Genomic DNA, 18,956 nt, shown 5'->3' with positions numbered 1-18,956 from the left:
GCCTGGACTTCTCTAGGGAAAATCTTAGATGCGTGTGTGTGTGCGTGAGCGCGCTGGTACTGGGCTTGAACTCAGACCTTGCGCTCTCACTTGACTCTTCTCAATGCTGGTATCCTACTACATAAGCCACACTTCTGCTTCTAGTCTTTTGCTTCCTAATTCGTTTTAAAAATCATGGATTTTTCTTTGCTGACTTCAAGCCACAGTGCTCAGAACCGAGATTTGTGATTTTGGGCAAATAGTTTAAATGCTATCAGGCTTGGTTTCCTCATAAAACCAGGGCAACCATGCTGAATGTTGTGAGTTAATTTGTACAAATCACAGTGTATAGTGCCTGAACTCAGCAAATGGCACAGAATATTGTAAAGATGATGATGGCCACAAAATTGAAACCTGGCTTCTCTAGCCAACATTTCCAGGTCTTTTAAAGTGGAAAGGGAAACTCTGTCCATATATTACCTATGCAAATAACTCTTGCTTTTGTTTATGTTTCTTTTTCCCATTTAGTATCACTTTTCCTTTCACTATCGCATACTAACCAAGCTCTGTGTGTGCAATCATAAACATTATTAGAGTTCAGAGATCTGAGTTGATTAGTAGGATCATGAATATCATGATAGAAGGAAGTCAGAGAGAGGTCAGCAGTGCCCTGAGGTTTGTTCATTCAACTGTGACTCATGGGCCAGACACAACAAAAGCAGCTAAGTGAGAATCTGAATGCATTCATGGTTATTTGGGCTTACAAGAAAGTTTGAGAAGTGATGCCCGATAATACTTAAGAAACTTGACAGCAAGTGTTTCGGCCAGTTATCAATGACAAAAGCCTTGCAGATGCAACATAGGATATGATAAATGACCATGGCAGGTATTATTATGATGCAAGTTATAGACCAAGAAATAGACATAGACACACAGATATATAAACACACACACACACACACGCGCGCACACACACACACACACACAGACACACACAACCTTTTAGCCTGGTACATCAGGACCCAGAAAGCTAAGGAAGGAAGAGGGAGAGTTTGAAGTCAGACTAAGCTACATGATGATATGGTATCCCAAACGACAGAATACTATGTAGTCTAAATATGAATAAATATCAAATGTGAGCACATACAAACTGAACTTTCTCAATTCTTCAGATTCATATAGATTCGGTGTGTCTTTATATAAATATAATGCTTTATGTCAAATAGTTTACACTTCTGTCTTCCTAGTACACTATATTTATCCCTAAATTTAAATTTCCTCTAAACAGAACACCCTTCTTAGCATGGCTACAAACTCTAAAGACCCAGACTCTGTGACTCAGTTCATCTAGGTGTATTTGAAAAAGTCTGCTGGAACTCTTAGACCAATGCAAGGCATTAAAGGCTTTATTTTCTTCAGTCTTTTCTTTCCAAGGCTTGACTTCTAACCACTTGAGATAGAGCTAAAGCTGACAGAGAAAATGAAAAAACCTCTGCCTTCTTGCCTGGAGGAAATGCTTGGCCGGAGATTTCCAAGCTATACTGCCATCAAAACTGGGCTTAACCTTGTTCAGGGGGACAAAAAAAAAAAAAAAAAAAAAAGAAGGCCAACTTTCAAATCACCTCTTTGTCAGGACCATTCAGCTTGCAAAGTACAATGTTGGCTAGGAACAGGGGAGCAAAGAGAGAAGAAAAAATAACAATGAATGCATTTCATCTTAAAGTTACTGAGATATGAAATGATGACTTCTCATGTTTTGCAATGACATTAAGGTTAAATGTCTTGCTTCATGCCCACTTACCACTACCTTCTTCTCTATTAATCTTTGCTCACAGTTTTGAAAAACACCACTTTCTACCTTTAGCAACAAAATGAAATTTTGCTAGGGTTATAATTGCTTTCCAGTGTGTCTTTTCTCATGTTCTTTGATTGGTAAAGATTTTTTTCCAAAATGGAAGATATTTAGTGAACACATGCAATGTGTTTTCCTGCTATTTTTAATCTGTTCATGCATAATTTGAAAGTTTGGGTAAGGGAAAAATGAAAATTGAATTCATCTGAGCATGGCAGATTTGCAAAGTCTGAATACAAGCTAAACCTTATTGATGCTTTTAAATTACAGAACCGAATACCAGGACGTGTCCATATAGCATTTATAGCACTTTATGTCTTCACAGCTACAGCCAGAGTTTGCTTAAGAATCACAATTGTAATTCAGGAAGAGCAAGGAGAGCATTTTAAAAGGAAAAGTAGAGCATGCTGAAGCATTTTGCCTAAAATAAGTTTTTATTTTTAGCCTGTTCCCGAAAATGATTATCAAGAGGCCTGAAATGTCTCAAAAATCATTATATTTGAGTGCGTGCTAAGTCATTTCATAGAGTCCTGAGGATTCTATTAGATATCAGATGCATAGGCTCTCTGGACCATAGAAAACTGGTGGAATGGGTTACTTATTGGAACCAGGTCTCCCTCTAACTTAGGCCATGAGAACTGTGTACAGAGTTTAAGAAAGTGTCAGACAACTGTGGTTAGTAGATCGTGCCTAAGATTATTATTGATTTATTATCAAAACTGTTAAAAAATTGAAATCTGATAGTCTATCTTTGAATACCTACATTTTACCATCATGCAATAAATTAAGGTCTTCTTTTTGGCCCCATAGCTTGAACCTACTTTGTAAGAACAATAAGATCTTAAAGAATAGCAGAAACAAAAAGGAGAGATTTGAGATGTTTTTCTAAAAAATAAGTCTTAGTTATTGTGATTCTCTGCTAGGACTATCCTAGACATATACTAATTCTTACCAATGAGAGGAAATATATATAGTCTATGTTTCTTTGGGTCTGGCTTATTTGACTTAGTATGATTTTTTTTCCAAGTCTTTCCATTTCCTTAAGAATGGAGCAATGCCATTCTTTCTGATAGAAGCATAGAATTCCACTGTATATATATATGCCATATTGTCTTGATCCATTTATCATATGTTCACACAAGATGATGCCAAACAAAATGAACTCCAAGATGTGGAAAAAAGAGTTTTTCATTGTTGTTGCTATTTTTAATATACTATGTGAAATTATTTTTTTCTTGCATTTTTCTTCCTTGTGGTTTTACCCCTGTTGTCACTGTATTTGATATTGGTAACCTAGGTACTTAATATACATTTATTGAATATACATTTATGAAGTAGGGAAGGGAAACATCAAAATGGTGAGACAAAGGATAAAAGGTAAACCAATGCAATAGTGATACTTACAAGACAATATGTTGTGAACTAATTGTACAACTCCGGGAGGGGGCGGGGAGAGATTGGGGAGGTGGGAAGATGGGAGAAAAATGAGAGAGGAGGTGAAAAGTTTGACAAGAAATTTACTCAATACCTTACATATGTAACTGTAACCTCTCTGTACATCACCTTGGCAATAAAATTAAAATTACAAAAACAGAAAAAGGTGTTTTAGAAGAGAACGGAGCCAGGGGTTGAATAAAAACCATCAATTGCCAATTAATTGTTCATTTCAGGCCAATATATAATTCTTTCCTATCCCCCAAAACACAGAATTTCGGTATTACTAGACCGAAGAGTGTTCTGCACTTTATTCAAACACAGTATGTTGAACAAAGTCTTCATGAAAGAGATACCTAGTGATCAAAATTGGTGGAGATTAGATTTAAAATTGGCAGTGTTTTTCCTATACAAGCTTAGGGTTTTAATGCATATATATTAAGCGTCATCTCCTTATTTCAAACTTTACAATGGCCTACAGAATAATTATAAGCATAGTGCCCAGATAACACTAAGTAAATATTTTCCATGTGCCAAGTCCAGTTCTTTGTTTTGATAGTTCGTTATTATGCTCATTTGTTATGATCCTCTTGTGAAGAATAAGTATATCACTTTCTTTTTTCAGGGAGAGACACTACAGCATGAAGAAGGGGATATATTTGCCTAAATTTTCCAAGTCAGTCAATTTTAAATTACTGTATGGTCAGGGCATTGGTATCCAAAGCTCTGACCTTTATATTTCACTTTGAATGACCTATATGTTCATAAAACATCAAGACACTATACCATCCAGCCGTGTGTTTTTAGGGATACCTCCACTCCGTTGGAATATTGTTTTCTTTACTTGGAAATAGAGAGGGCTTTGGAGGCTTGAATAAATACTTTGCAGAGAATGTTATCTTTGTATTCCCAAGTAACCTTGTACCACGACACCTGCATTTCTTCATCTGTCATAGTTACCAGTGATTTTCTTGCCTGTAACAACTTTAACAAATATCCTAATATGGAATTTATTATAAATTATATACATTTAGGTATAGTCATGACCCTTTTATCAATATTGCCTTCAAGAACCACAGGGTTGTTTTTACTCCCTTGCTGTGATGTAGGCAATGAGTCTTATTTTCACCTTATAAGAAAACTTCCCAGTTCCCCTTACATAAAGTTCAACACAACAGTGGTGTGTGTGTGTGTGTGTGTGTGTGTGCGTGTCTGTGTTTCTGTGTGTGTGAGTTTAACAGCTGAGGCTTGAACTAAGGGCTTCACACTCTTCCTTGGGTTTCATTCAAGATTGGTGCTATACAAGTTGAACCATATCTCCATTTATGAATTATTGATGGTCATTTTTAGATGTCTCACAGATTTGTCTGTCTGATCTGGCTTTAAGCCACTATCCTCAGATTGATTATCACTATGAAAAGCAAACAAGACAGGAAGAGGTGAAATAGAGTCATTGCTGTCAAGGAAAGATGTCACCATCATGGCATCACTCCTTTCTTTTTCTTGGGGGGAAGGACCAGGGCCTGGGCACTATCAGTGTTTTTTGCTCAAGGCAAAACCACAACCCACTTTCAGTGTTTTGGTGGGTAATTGGAAATAAGAATCTCTAGGACTTCCCTACTCCAGCAGGCTTCAAATCAGCACCCTCAGATTCCAGCCTCCTAAGTAGCTAGGATTATAGGCATAAGCAACCAGTCCCACCTATGACATAGATTCTTTAAATAAATATCCACTGATTTTTTTCCCTCTTGGTAGAGGGGAGCACAAAACATAAAAGATCTCAAAAGGAGAAAGTGGGGGCTGGGGATATAGCCTAGTGGCAAGAGTGCCTGCCTCGGATACACGAGGCCCTAGGTTCGATTCCCCAGCACCACATATACAGAAAGCGGCCAGAAGCGGCGCTGTGGCTCAAGTGGCAGAGTGCTAGCCTTGAGCGAGAAGAAGCCAGGGACAGTGCCCAGGCCCTGAGTCCAAGGCAAGGCCCAGGACTGGCAAAAAAAAAAAAAAAAAAAAAAAGGAGAAAGTGGTTCTCTTTTTCTAAACAAGATCTTTCCAGTAACATTTACACCTTGAGAAATGAGTGTGAGTTGGTGGGTGGACTAGGAAGTGAATGGAGTGCTTTAAGACAAGAGTCATATGTTTAGAGTGCAGCACAGTGGCACAGCCTGTCCAGGAGCAGCCAGGAAATTGCCAAATCCTAGAAATAAGAAATCTAAGGCTGGGAATATGGCCTAGTGGTAAAGTGCTTGCCTCATATACATGAAGCCCTGGGTTCGATTCCTCAGCACCACATATATAGAAAAAAGCTGGGGGCTAGGAATATGGCCTAGTGGCAAGAGCACTTGCCTCATATATATGAAGCCCTGGGTTTGATTCCCCAGCACCACATATATAGAAAACAGCCAGGAGTGGCACTGTGGCCCAAGTGGCAAAGTGCTAGCCTTTAGCAAAAAAAAAAAAAGAAGCCAGGGACAGTGCTCAGGCCCTGAGTCCGAGGTCCAGGACTGGCAAAAAAAAAAAAAAAAAAGAGACTAGAAGAAAGCTGGAAGTGGGGCTGTGGCTCACGAGGTAGAGTGGTAGCCTTGAGCAAAATGAAGACACGGACAGTGCTCAGGCCCTGAGTCCACGCCCAAAGACTGACAACAAAAACAAAACAAACAAAGAAATAAGAAACCCCAGGAGATAAAATAAACAAGATCTTGAAGAACAATATAAAGAGAGATAACTATAGTTTTATGCCTACAGCATGAGGAAGTATCAAATTCTGGTCAATGTCATCTTTCTCTTTCCTGATGTAGGGCAACTTGCTCACATATCTTCAAAATTATGAATGGGATGATTTTGTAATACCTTGCCTTGACATATGATTATATAGAGAGATATATAAGTTTTACTTTTGTGACATAGTATTTTTATTTATCTAAAAGAAAGATGAGAGACACCTTAACTCTCATTTGGAACTGACTGAAAGCAGTGGACATTTATCATACCTGGCTTGCTTGCTTTAAAGATTTCTTAATTGTAGAAGTAGCATAACAAAATACACAGGAAAATCGGGAATGTTAGAAGTATACATTACTTTTTATCTCCTATTTCAGTTTACTTGGTCCTAATGATCCTGACACAGTGGAGCTAGACTCGGCTTAACTTGTTTCCATCCCATAGCCAGTGTTTAATTTCAGACTCTTACTACCTCTTCCAGATTAATTTGGTATCAGTCAATTGTGTCTTCTCCTTATCTCACTACTTTATATCCCATCTCCTCATGTAGGAATACACACACACACACACACACACACACACACACACACACACACACCACTCTCCACACTAAAATCAGAGCAAAATTTCTACACTAACATTTGGTATCTCTATTGCCTAGAGAAATGTTTCCCTGTGTTTAAAATTCATAACTCAGAATACAAATGTGGCATATCTCATTTTAGTATCTACATTTAAAAGAAGTCATACATGAGGATGAGAATGACATGACAACAATTTCTGTGGCTTGGGGCTCTACTCTCTTTTCCTTTGTCTTTTGTAATATCACACAAGAACCAGTCTTCTTCTACTCAAGAATCAACAGGCAACCTGGGAGTGAGAATGATGTTTGAAATGTGAGGATTAAGCACTGTGTAGTAAGTATAAAGAAGCAATATTATGACACTTGGAAGTGCTTCCTGTTAGTTTTGAAGTGTGAAGAATCCATAAACAGAGTAGCATTTGGTAAAGAATTAGCCTATGAATTAGCCTATGAAGATAAATTGTTTAAAATATACAGTTAGAACCTGGTAACAGTGGCTCCCATGTCATCCTAGCTGCTCAGAGGGCCTAGATATGAGGATGGAGATGTGAATCCAGCCTAGGTATGGAAGTCTGTGAGATTATTATCTCCAGTTAATCACCAAAAAGCTGGAAGTGGACGTGTGGCTCAAGTGATAGAGCAAAGACCGTTGAGTAAATAAGATCAGGGATAGCACCCAGGCCTTAAGTTCATGCCCCAGGATTAGCACCCCCCCAAAAAAATAGTATATGGGTAAAAATCTAAACAATACAATAAAATACAAGAAATATCATTTTTCAAAGTAATGTTAGTATTTGAATTCTTGCAATTTAATACAAGAAAGTAATTATAAATTATGAGGTGAATACTCACCTGATTATGAGGCAATCATTGCACTAAATATTTTATATGAGTTGTCTCTTTTCTTTTTTATAATGATAGTATACATAAGTTTTATTTCATTCCCATTATATACACAGAAAACTGAAAATTGACTTTAAGTAACTTCCAATATAAGTCGGGAGAGTATGGATCAGAATTCAGATTGGACTGATTTCATTGTCCTGTGTTGTTTTTTTTCCCCCCAAATATGCTACTTTCACCAACACACCAACACACACACACACACACACACACACACACACACACACACACACAGAAAGAGAGAAAGAGAGAGAATAGAAAATGGAAGAACCATTCCTCCTGTGTCTGTGCTGCCATTATTTTCTCATCTGCAAAGACAAATAAGAAAGGTCAATATTTGCTCAAATTATAAAGATGTGTATCTTAATCACTTATAAATGGCTGGTTCTCAATTCATTGGCTGTGTTTTCAGCAAGCTGGCCAGTGGGCAATATTTAAGTAGTAATTTTCTTAAATTTCAAAGAGCAGATGGATGACACATAGAGAGTTTATTGTTTCTTTTAGGAAACCAAGCCTAGACACATGTGAGATGAGAAAGATTTTATGAATGTGTATTATTGATTAAGGTGTACTTTAAGATCATGGTTTCCAGAGTAACCAAGATTTTTCACTGCAATTTACAACTACTCACTGCAGGATTATGATTATCTATTGGAAGTTTAGTTCCATTGTATTAAAAAAAAAAAAGAGTACAAAGAAAGGCACAGTTTTAGAAGGAAAATCCCCAACTCTGTTGAGAACTAAATTGAAAGAAAAACTTTCCTTAAAATGTTCTGCTTTTTCCTCTCCTTCATTCTAATATTATGTGCATAATCATTTGAACATGAACATTTTTTTAAAAAAAGACATTACTTTGTCACTTTTAAAATTTTGTCTTCCATATTTTCCCCATTTCCCCAAACTTATCATCTCATTTATTTATTTGGATTAAAAAAGCAATACATTATGAACCTAATTTAAAGTATATATATACTTTATATATATGTATATATATATACACACACACATGTGTGTGTGTGTGTGCATTGTACAGTGATTATAGATGGTAAAGGAAGAAAAGGGCATGGAGAAGCAGAGTTGAATTTAGGATTTTTTTAAGTAAGTAAACTTTTAGTTTTTCAAGGATTTACTTTTCTTAGTCTTTTCTAAAACATTCTAAAGTGTTCTACCTATTACTTTCAGCTCATTACATTTGCAAAAATTTCTAATTTTTTTCTTCCATGGATCTTTCATTCTCTACCTTCTCTGAAAAAGTTTCACATTCTCTATCTAATTCACTTAATGTATGAAGGACCAGTCATAATCCTATGTTTAACAGCTTTGTCCTATTTGAGTTTAGATATCATCCAGTAGGATGCTTTTTTAACCCAAAGTGGAAGCAGCCTCTTTTTCTTGACACCTGCCTATTCAAGCTGGCTGACTAAACTCTAGTACTCTCACTGACACCCTGATCGTTGCTGAATGGGAGCCAGTCATGTTCACATAGCTCCCGTTGCTCTTTGTTTTCTTGAGGACTCCTATGAAAGCCAATGTTAAAGTTAACATTCCTGGTCATTTTGAAGGAAACCCCATGGATGGAAAGCCAGTTGTTAAAAAGGATGATTGAATGAGAGCAAACTTTGTGGTAAACAAACTGATACGAATATAGTAAAGTTAATAACATGATATATTTGAAACTCCCCAAATAGAACCAAGTTGTGAGAAAGAATAAACAATAGTGAATATATAGCTGAAATATATTTTAAAAGAAAAGGAAATAAATAATAAGATGTGGCTTGGGTCATTCATCTTCAATTTAGCAGATTAGTTGAATATATCTGTGGTTTCAGATACAAAATGCGAGAGTGGAAAAATCATACAAGTTCACCATGACCCTTTCTGTTCTCTGTGTTATTAGCATGTCCCCCCCGCCCCTCCACCCATATATGATACTTAAGAAACATTTGTTGAATTATATTACATCATGGATGAATTAGATTACATCATGGATGAACTAGATTCAAGGATGGAGCTGCAAAACAATAAAGCAAAACAGTCTGATGGAACAAAATATTACTGACCCTGACCCAGGAATAAAAACAAAAACCAGATACTATCTAAGGAGGGGTGAGGAGAAGAGAGCAATGCAGAGAAGGGCATTGCAGAACCACTGAATTTGAGCTAACTGTGGCATGTCCATGGAAAGTTGTTGTAACACTCCAACCAGAAAAGAGGAGTTAAGGTATCTATGCCTTCCTTGTATCTTTCTTGGGTTTATTTGTGATGTAATGCTTGTGGAGCCACTTAGGAAGGGAAGGTTAGAAACTACATCAGAGCTTTCCTGAAATCTTAAATGGAATTTCTTCGAGTCAGGAGAATCTTTCTAGAACCTTATTGTTAATTCCATTACAGCATTGAGCATTCCTGAGAGTGTTCCTGTAACTGGCTCTAGTGCCATCTGTCACCAATAACTACCTCATTGTAATGAGGGGAAATATGCTCATTTCGCTTATTTCAGTTACTTTCCACAGACATTTCCACTGTCTCTACAGCCAGACAGAAGCTCCGACTCCTAGGTCTTGCTCAGTGGAAGTTTGCCAATAGAATAAATGAACAGGAATGATGTTGTTACACAGCTGAGGACCACGAAATACAAAAATGTGAAATGACAGTAATTCAAGGGGCTGAAAGAAGAGGGCCCAGAACCCCTGGATCTCAGACTGACTGTCTTTTCATATCTGTTTACAAAGATAGAGACTATTTTTAGATTTTATCTTTGTTTTTATATTTTGTTATGGCTGGGGTGCAAAGGAGTAAATGGAGGTCTCATGCACAATAACAACATGTTCTACCACTGGGCTACACTTTTAAGCCCATCCCTTTCTTTTAAAAAAGAAGAAACCCACAAGTATGGCTTTTTGTATTCAGGGTTTATGGATGACTTTGACTTACCTGTTTTCCCATAATGAAGAACCTAATTATAACTAACAGATGGTCAGAATACATACATTGTAACAATTTAGTAATGGATGTAAGGATAGAGAAGGTTGGAATGTTCTACATCATTCAGTTTTAAATGTTATTTTTTGGTCTATTCATTAGGAAGTAATTTATCTTGAAATTTCATATTAAACAAGGGGAAAGGGTTAGACTCGGGAGGAATATGGTAGCATTTATTTTTGTTATTTGCTGAGTAAAATTGTTAGTAACAAGGGGAAAAATAAATGAAGCTAAAAGTGTGAGTTATCACTTCTAAAGACTGTGGTAGGCAGTCTACAAAATGTGTGCTTTATGTCTTTTAAACAAAGTAGACCATTAAGTGTGCACTTCTAAGAGGAATTTTATCTCACCTATAAATACAAGTGAACCTTTCAAGCTCCTAATCCCCATATGAAGACAATTTACAGTGATGATCAAGAAGATGCATACAATTTCACATCAGTAACATTTGTAACTCTATTGGTATTTTAATAATAATGAATAAAAATATATGTTGCTAACAAAAATGTGACTTAAAGCCAAATCATCTTAAGGAATAAATGATAATTTTTATGACACTGTATAAATACCAATTTTACTGAGAATTTTTTGTACCTTTACTATTAAATTAATGTAAAAGAAGACCTTTAACATTTAATTGAACACATGAATTAGAATTATTTTTACAGATTGAAAATATCAAAGTGCTTAGGAAGCCAAAAAAAAGTTCATATATACAAAGCATTAGTTCCTTTTTTTTACTTCTTACTATTTTCCTTTGTCCTTGGCTCTATATTTATTTGTCATTGGAAACTAATGCACTAGGAGAACATGTTGAAGGGAAAAATGAAGTGGAAAAAACATTGCTTTTGTGTGTGGGGGTTGGGGGGAGTGTATGTGTGTTTGTCAATCTTGGAACTTGAACTCAGGGCCTGGACACTGTCCCTAAGCTTTTATGATCAGGCTAACATACCACTTCAGCCACAGCACCACTTCTAGCTTTTATTTGCGGTTAATTGGAGATAGGAGTCTCACAGACTTTTCTGCCCAGGCTGGCTTTGAACCACAGTCCTCAGATCTCAGCCTCTTGAGTAGCTAAGATTACAGGTGTCAGCCAACAGCATACAACCAGATTCAAATATGTGTGAAAATTATCTATACACTGTCAGTGCTTTCTGTTGCTCAAAACATGAACTACAGGGGCTGGGGATATAGCCTAGTGGCAAGAGTGCCTGCCTCGGATACACGAGGCCCTAGGTTTGATTCCCCAGCACCACATATACAGAAAAAACGGCCAGAAGCGGCACTGTGGCTCACGTGGCAGAGTGCTAGCCTTGAGCGGGAAGAAGCCAGGGACAGTGCTCAGGCCCTGAGTCCAAGGCCCAGGACTGGCCAAAAAAAAAAAAAAAACATGAACTACATCTTGAAATAAATTATTCCTTGAAACAAATTGGTATGAAGGATAATGTAAGGGATAGTTACCTGTCTCTTGCAGAGGTGGAAGCTGAGTGGCCCAGAGGTCACAGCAGATACTAAATAAACTCAAGTTTATATCTGAGCCACTCTATTAATTAACTAGATGGCCCTGGACATTTCTGTCATCTTCCTAAGTTCTGCTATTCTCATTTGTAAAGTGAAAGGTTAGACCCCACAATTTCAGGTGTTCTGAGGTTTTGAAATTCTCTTAGTCTATGAATATAAGGCTGTTTGTTTGCATATATGATTGGAATTTTATATATATCTCCTGAGCTGAATGTTCAGAGGTTTTGGTTGTGTCAAGAAGTATGGTTATTTATCTACATGAGGCCAGAGTGGAATAGAATGTGATCTTTGGTTATTTGGTAAGGAATAATGAAAATCATAAATCACATTTGAATAAGCATTTTTGTTTTAATAATAATAGCCTTTTAATCTCTCCTGGGTTTGTGGAGAAAGGGGTCAATTAAATTTTAAGAGCTTGTTTTGAAACATTCTGTTGTGCAAGCACATCCATCAGCTTTGGATTAACTTTGGAAAGCATGACTTGGAAAAATCATGTGGCTTATTTCAAGTTCTTTCACTAGAAGTAGGTAAGAGAAAGGCCTAATGCTCTGTTTCTCATCAGGTTTCCCCTTAAATTTAAACACTTTCTTCTGCACCTACTGCTCCAGCACTTGAGAGGCAGAGAGGAAAGGAGAGTGACTTGGAGTTAGCCTGGGATGTTTAGTGAGATAATCCCTCAAAATGAAAGGAAAAAGAAAAACAAGTCAAGTGAACAACGAAACCCCACATTTTGTTGCATTAGCTTTCTTCACCTTTTCATTTATTTTCAAAGATCTGCCTACCCAATACACCAACACACACCAACACACACAAACACACACACACACACACACACACACACACACACACACACATTTCTGAAAGAAGCTGGTGGTATATTTTTCCCAGTATACACAGTCAGAAGGCTGAAATGCTACAAGTGGAGCCTGCCAGTTAATCACAGTGTGGTATGCCCACATACAGGAAGTCTGTGACTGTGGTTTTCCCTTTCGAGGCTTGTTCTAGGTGTGATCTGGAGACAGCCACCATGAGGCCACCCACTCATCATCACATTTTACCCCTGAGATTTCATCCTCACAAGCTTGTCTTCATCTATTTCATCCCACTCTTCTATGTCTCTCACTGTTCACCTGGCCAATTGTGCACATTTAGTTTAAAAGAGCCCATCTGTGACATTAGTTCCTGGATTAATTATTAAAATAGTTATTCCACATTGCAGCAGATATCATCAATAACTCCTGTATCCCATCCTCTTCTCATTTGGGGCTTCATACTTTACATGGAGAATCACCCTTCCCAGTCTATTCTCATTCTAACTTATAAATGATTCCATGTCTGGACATGGTAAATGTGATTCTTATTTTTTATATAATAAAGCTGAGTTCATTTGAATGAATGATATTAATTTGTTTCTTCAAGAGAAAAAATAAATCTACAAACTGTGTCTTTTTAGTCTAGTATCCTTTTGACTATACCAATTATCCCATTTTATATATATATATGTATATATGTACATATATATATAGTGAACGTTAACTATTTTTTTCTTATGCATTCTAGATTGCTTCTCTGTCTTAGGATGAGGAAACATGTTTAAGGTACAATCACTTTTTATTTTTACGGCAAAGTTTGAATTCCCAATGACCAGGCATAATTTGAAAAGAGGCTCATCTACTCTTGTTTAGCTGAGATTGTCAAGGTTGGTCAATTGACTATAGATGACAAAGGAATCTATCATTATGCTGTAGATGGAGAGGAAGAACATCTTTTGTATAATCTGATTTCAATTTTCCCCATCTTTTCTTGTATTTATATTTTTGGTTTATAGTTTTTATCTTTAATAATTGTACAGATATAGATTTATTCAATATATAGACTTATTAATATAGTGCATTTTGATGAATGTCCAACCCTCTGTCCTAGTCTCTCCCTTAGTCCCAACCCCACTTCTTCCCTCAAGTTACCTAGTTCCATTTCCATGTATGTACATGGGACATCATGACTATATTCACCCACCCTGTGTCTTTCTATTCATCTACCCACCCCCATTCTACAGGATCAAAAGTTCAGATCAGTCTTCCAAAAGTCATTGTTGAAATGGGCAGGGTCTATGTGAACAGGCATCCTAAAATATCTCCTCTAAGTCTTTTCCTTAGCACTGATTATTGAATGGTTTTGCTTGTTTTAAAAGTGGAACCATTGATCCTGGAAGTCAAGGTCTAAGTCAGGTACCTTGTAAAACAGGAAATGTAAAGTAGGAAGCATGGAAGCTGTTGAACTGACTTCTGTATAAATACATTTTCCCTAAAGTCTTTATTTTGCATACAAAATAATCATCTTCTGCATTGAGCCATGGTATCAATTTAAGGAAGAATGAGAACAGGCAGAATAGGTTGCCTCTCCTTGAAAAGCATGAAGACCCAGATGAGAAGAGAAGGGAATAGCAGAGGGCTGAAGGAAAAGGCAAAAATCACTTGCCTAAACCCTGGACAGAAGGGGTTCAATTCTACTAGTGGAGTCTTACCTCAATAAAAATTGTCTAACATTTCCCATCAGTTGATTTGTTTACCTTTTTATATTTTGCAATGGTTTGTGTGCTCCTTGGGATTTGAGGTGCTTTTGTACTAAGATCTATCCCTAATGCCTCTGTGGTGAAAAGTTCCATTAGGAATTTCTAAATATTTGATTAAATTAAATTTAAATGGCTATGTCACTTATATTTTTATTATTCAACAAACATTTTAGTAATTTACATGTTATATTCAAACACTACTATAATAAGATGAAAAACATTGAATTTCAGAGTCGTTTTCTGATTTGTGACTTATGTTGACTTGAAATTTCAATACAGTTGTCTTGATATAACACATATATCTGTCAAAACAACTGGCTAGTTGTGCAATAGAAATCATGTAAGAATGGGCTTGGAGAAAAATAAGGTACAAACTTAATGCTAAACTAATAAAACATCAGTGACTCATAGAAGAAGGTAAGAACATAATAAAAAGTAACAGCACAGTTTTACACATATGAAACATTTAGGAAGCACATAAAATAGATGTAGTTCTTTGCCTTGAAAAGATCTACAATTTGCTTGTCCTGTAAATCTGGGTATCCACCAGAATGTAAGTTATTGTGAAGTGATGGAAATACTATTTGAAATGGGAGGATTAGTAGAAACACGAATGTGGATATGTGGAGGATTAATACAGCTGAAAAATTTTAGTACCATACTGATATTTGATCACTCCGCATGTGTATTTGTATGTCTTTCTGTGTTTATTTATGTATGTTTGTATATGTCTCTCTGTGTCACTGTTGTGGGTCTGTGTATCCACGTGTACTTCTGTGTGTGTTTGGGTGTGTCTGTTTAAATATTCCTGTAGGGTTTATTTTCCCACATATGTCTAATACATCTTGTTGTCAAAAAAGGCAGGCAAATATACACTCTGTATTAGGCTCAAATTATTTGTTAACATATAAATGGGGCAATGAATATGTTTTAAACACGTGTTGGGAGACATGTATGCAGCTCTGTTCATCAGGCACATGGCAGACATTCTTTGCCTTTTCTTCCTAAAGTGGTCTAGTCACCAAAGTAATTATTATGTTCTTCCTGTTTTATGATTTTTAGTCAGGATCTGGCACAGTTTTGTGTTTGTCAAATCCCTCAAAATATTTTTCAAACACTTGTGGTTGGGAGATACTCAAAATCCATTTTGCCAGTTAATTTTTTAAAATACATTTAACAAACAAGAATTTGTTCCCTCTGTCTCTGATTAATTTTGCTGCAATTAGCTGAAGCTGTGTGTGAATTTTCAGGGTAAACAAACATGATCCTATTCAAATATTCTCTATAAAAAGATGTCAACTTAAATTCTTCCAACGAGCCTTGTTTATGAAATTTACCTTCCATATCAATGTCAGGTTTTAAATTTATATTGAATGATCTGTATTTGCCTTTCATGACATCATTTATCAGTGTCCCAAAGGATCAGTTGTGTAAAATATTTTAAAAATTTTGGTTTTATTTGAATGATGGATTCTTTCTTTAAAAAAAATCATTTCAGGGAAGTTGGATAATAAATGTAAACACTGCCTTATGTATGAAACAGTAACCCCTCTGTATATCACTTTGACAATAAATAAAGAAAATAAAAATATATTACTTAAAAAATTCATCACTAACCATTCATCATGCCTTTGTTAAGACCTAATATACACCAGGTTCTTGGCACAAAAATGTGACATACAGAAGAATATAAAAAAATAGAATGGAAGAAAGATAGCCTCTTTAACAAATGGTGCTGGCAAAACTGGTTCAACACCTGCAACAAACTAAAACTAGATCCTTATATATCACCCTGCACCAAAATCAATTCCGAATGGATCAAAGACCTTAAATTAAAACAGATACCCTGAAAACACTAAAAGAAGGAGTAGAAGAAACACTTGGGCTCCTTGGCACAAGACGGAACTTCCGTAACAAAGACCCAGAAATGATACAAATCAAAGAAAGGATGGACAAATGGGACTGCATCAAACTGCAGAGCTTCTGCAGGGGAAAGGACATAGCTTGCAAGATAAACAGAAAGCAGATTGGGAAAAGATCTTTACTGACCATACAATGGACCAAGGACTCATATCTAAAATATATGCAGAACTAAAGAAATTACATTCCTCCAAAAACAAAACCACAAAGAACCAATAGCCCTCTCAACGAGTGGGCTAAAGACTTAAAAAGAGACTTCTCTGATGAGGAAATGAGAATGGCCAAGAGACATATGAAAAAGTGCTCTACATCACTGGCCAAAAAAGAAATGCAAATAAAAACAAAATTGAGATTCCATCTCACCCCAGTAAGAATGTCCTATATCAAGAAAACTAATAATAACAAATGTTGGAAGGGATGTGGCCAAAAGGGAACCCTACTTCATTGTTGGTGGGAATGTAAAATGGTTCAGCCACTCTGGCAAGCGGTATGGAGATTCCTCAGAAGGCTAAATATAGAGCTCCCCTATGACCCAGCAGCCCCACTTTGGGGCATCTACCCAAAAGACAACACACAAGAACACACTAAAGCCACCAGCACAACAATGTTCATCGCAGCACAATTTGTCATAGCTAAAATATGGAACCAACCCAGATGCCCCTCAGTAGACAAATGGATCAGGAAAATGTGGTACCTATACAATATGGAATTTTATGCCTCTATCAGAAAGAAAGACATTGCCCCATTCATAAGAAAATGGAAGAACTTGGAAAAAATTATACTAAATGAACTGATCCAGACCCAAGAAACATGGACATTATGGTCTCCCTCATAGGGAACAATTAGCACAGGTTTAGGCTAGTCACAGCAGAGGATCACAAAAGTTATACCCTTATGAACACATAAGATGACGTTAAGTGAAATGGCCTCCATGTTATGGAAACGACTGTTTTATCACCGTTGTAATTACTTTCAACATGCCATCTGAAACCGTAGCTTCTATTGTTGATGATGCTCTTGTATCCCCTTCCTGTGGTTGTACCTGCACTATCACTGCATCTTATCTGAGTACATTGGAAACCATGTATTCTGGTATTAGAACTAGGAAAGTGAAAGGGAATACCAAAATCGAGAGACAGAGCAGAAAAAGACAAAGGACTACAAAAGCAATACTTGCAAAACTGTTTGGTGTAAATGAACTGAACAACTCATGAGGGGAGAGGGAAAGGGGGAGGGGGAGGGGGGAGTGAGGGAGCCTGCTGGGCCAGCCGGCAGGGAAACAGGAATCCTGACTGAGGGGCTGCGGGGATAGGGAAAAGGAAAAATAAGGCAAGAGAAAAAAGACAAGAGACAAAGATGGGGTATGGGAGGTCTGCAGCCGCAAGGTTTAACCTCAAGACTGCAGCCCCATATATTTTTAAATTCCAGCTTATATACAGTTTGACAACCAGGAAATAGCATAGGATTAACCAAGGTTTAAGAAAACAGGAAGGCCTTGAAATTGGTAAATAACAACAGACAGTAAAACAAGGCATGGTCGGATGGTATACATAACAGACTCTTGTTGACATAATAAAACATCTCGGGATTAGTACTGTCCTTCAAGTAAACCATGTCCTTGCATGTCCTTGAGATAACAACATGGCCAGAGGTTAGGATAAACTTTGGCTCCCTAAGCCGTGACCTTGCACGCCCTTGAGAGTAAACCAGAAGTTAGGGTGAATTTCGCTGTTAGCTCCCGACAAGGGAGGAGGTAACAAACAGTATAAGAAATGTATCCAATGCCTAATGTATGACACTGTAACCTCTCTGTACATCAGTTTGATAATAAAAATTAAAAAAAAGAATATACAAACAAATAAATTGTTAGATAATATTTAATAAAACAATTGTACTAGTCTGTCATAGAATACCGAAGGCTGGGAAATTTCTAATGGGTAGACAATTCCTGGCTCACATAGCTGGAGGCTTGAAAAATGATGTAATGTTGACAGCATCAAGCAATGCTACAGCATCACACTATGAAAGCACTTTCATTAAGGCATTAAACATTCCTATAGGCTAAGAAGGTTTGATGTTCATGGTTTAATCATCTCTTAATGGTTCCATCTCTTAGTACTGTTGCAATAGCAATTATATCTTGACATGACCTTTAGAAGACACAAAACTCAAAGGCATCAATATACCAAGTATGAAGGATGCATCTCTTTATGTGAGATAATTAAGTTACATTGGTTTCAATTTGAATGAACAGAGGTATAGTGCCATGACCATGTCTCTATTTCATATTTAGACATTATCAAAATAGGCTTAGAAAGCTCACTTACCACATTTAGGAAAAGTTTAGAATTTGAGTTACAGAATTAAATATCAACTTCATGATTGTTCCAGCTAGGACCTGTGTTATAGTTCTGTAATCCTGCTATTTAGGAAGTAGAGTCAAAGTGATTGTAAGTAGGGAGCCATCCTGGACTGCATAGTAAGATATTGTC

General features: G+C 36.8%; 1 protein-coding gene across 3 annotated transcripts in view; it reads left to right on the top strand.

Annotated features, from left to right (window-relative positions):
- The window catches only part of Cntnap5 (contactin associated protein family member 5), a 936,592-nt gene that overhangs the window by 186,814 nt on the left and 730,822 nt on the right, over positions 1–18,956 (top strand). The window lies entirely within an intron of this gene.

Source organism: Perognathus longimembris, chromosome 20 (genome assembly GCF_023159225.1).
Source record: "Perognathus longimembris pacificus isolate PPM17 chromosome 20, ASM2315922v1, whole genome shotgun sequence".
Classification (NCBI taxonomy): Eukaryota; Metazoa; Chordata; class Mammalia; order Rodentia; family Heteromyidae; genus Perognathus; species Perognathus longimembris.
This window is presented reverse-complemented; position numbering and strand designations above follow the sequence as displayed.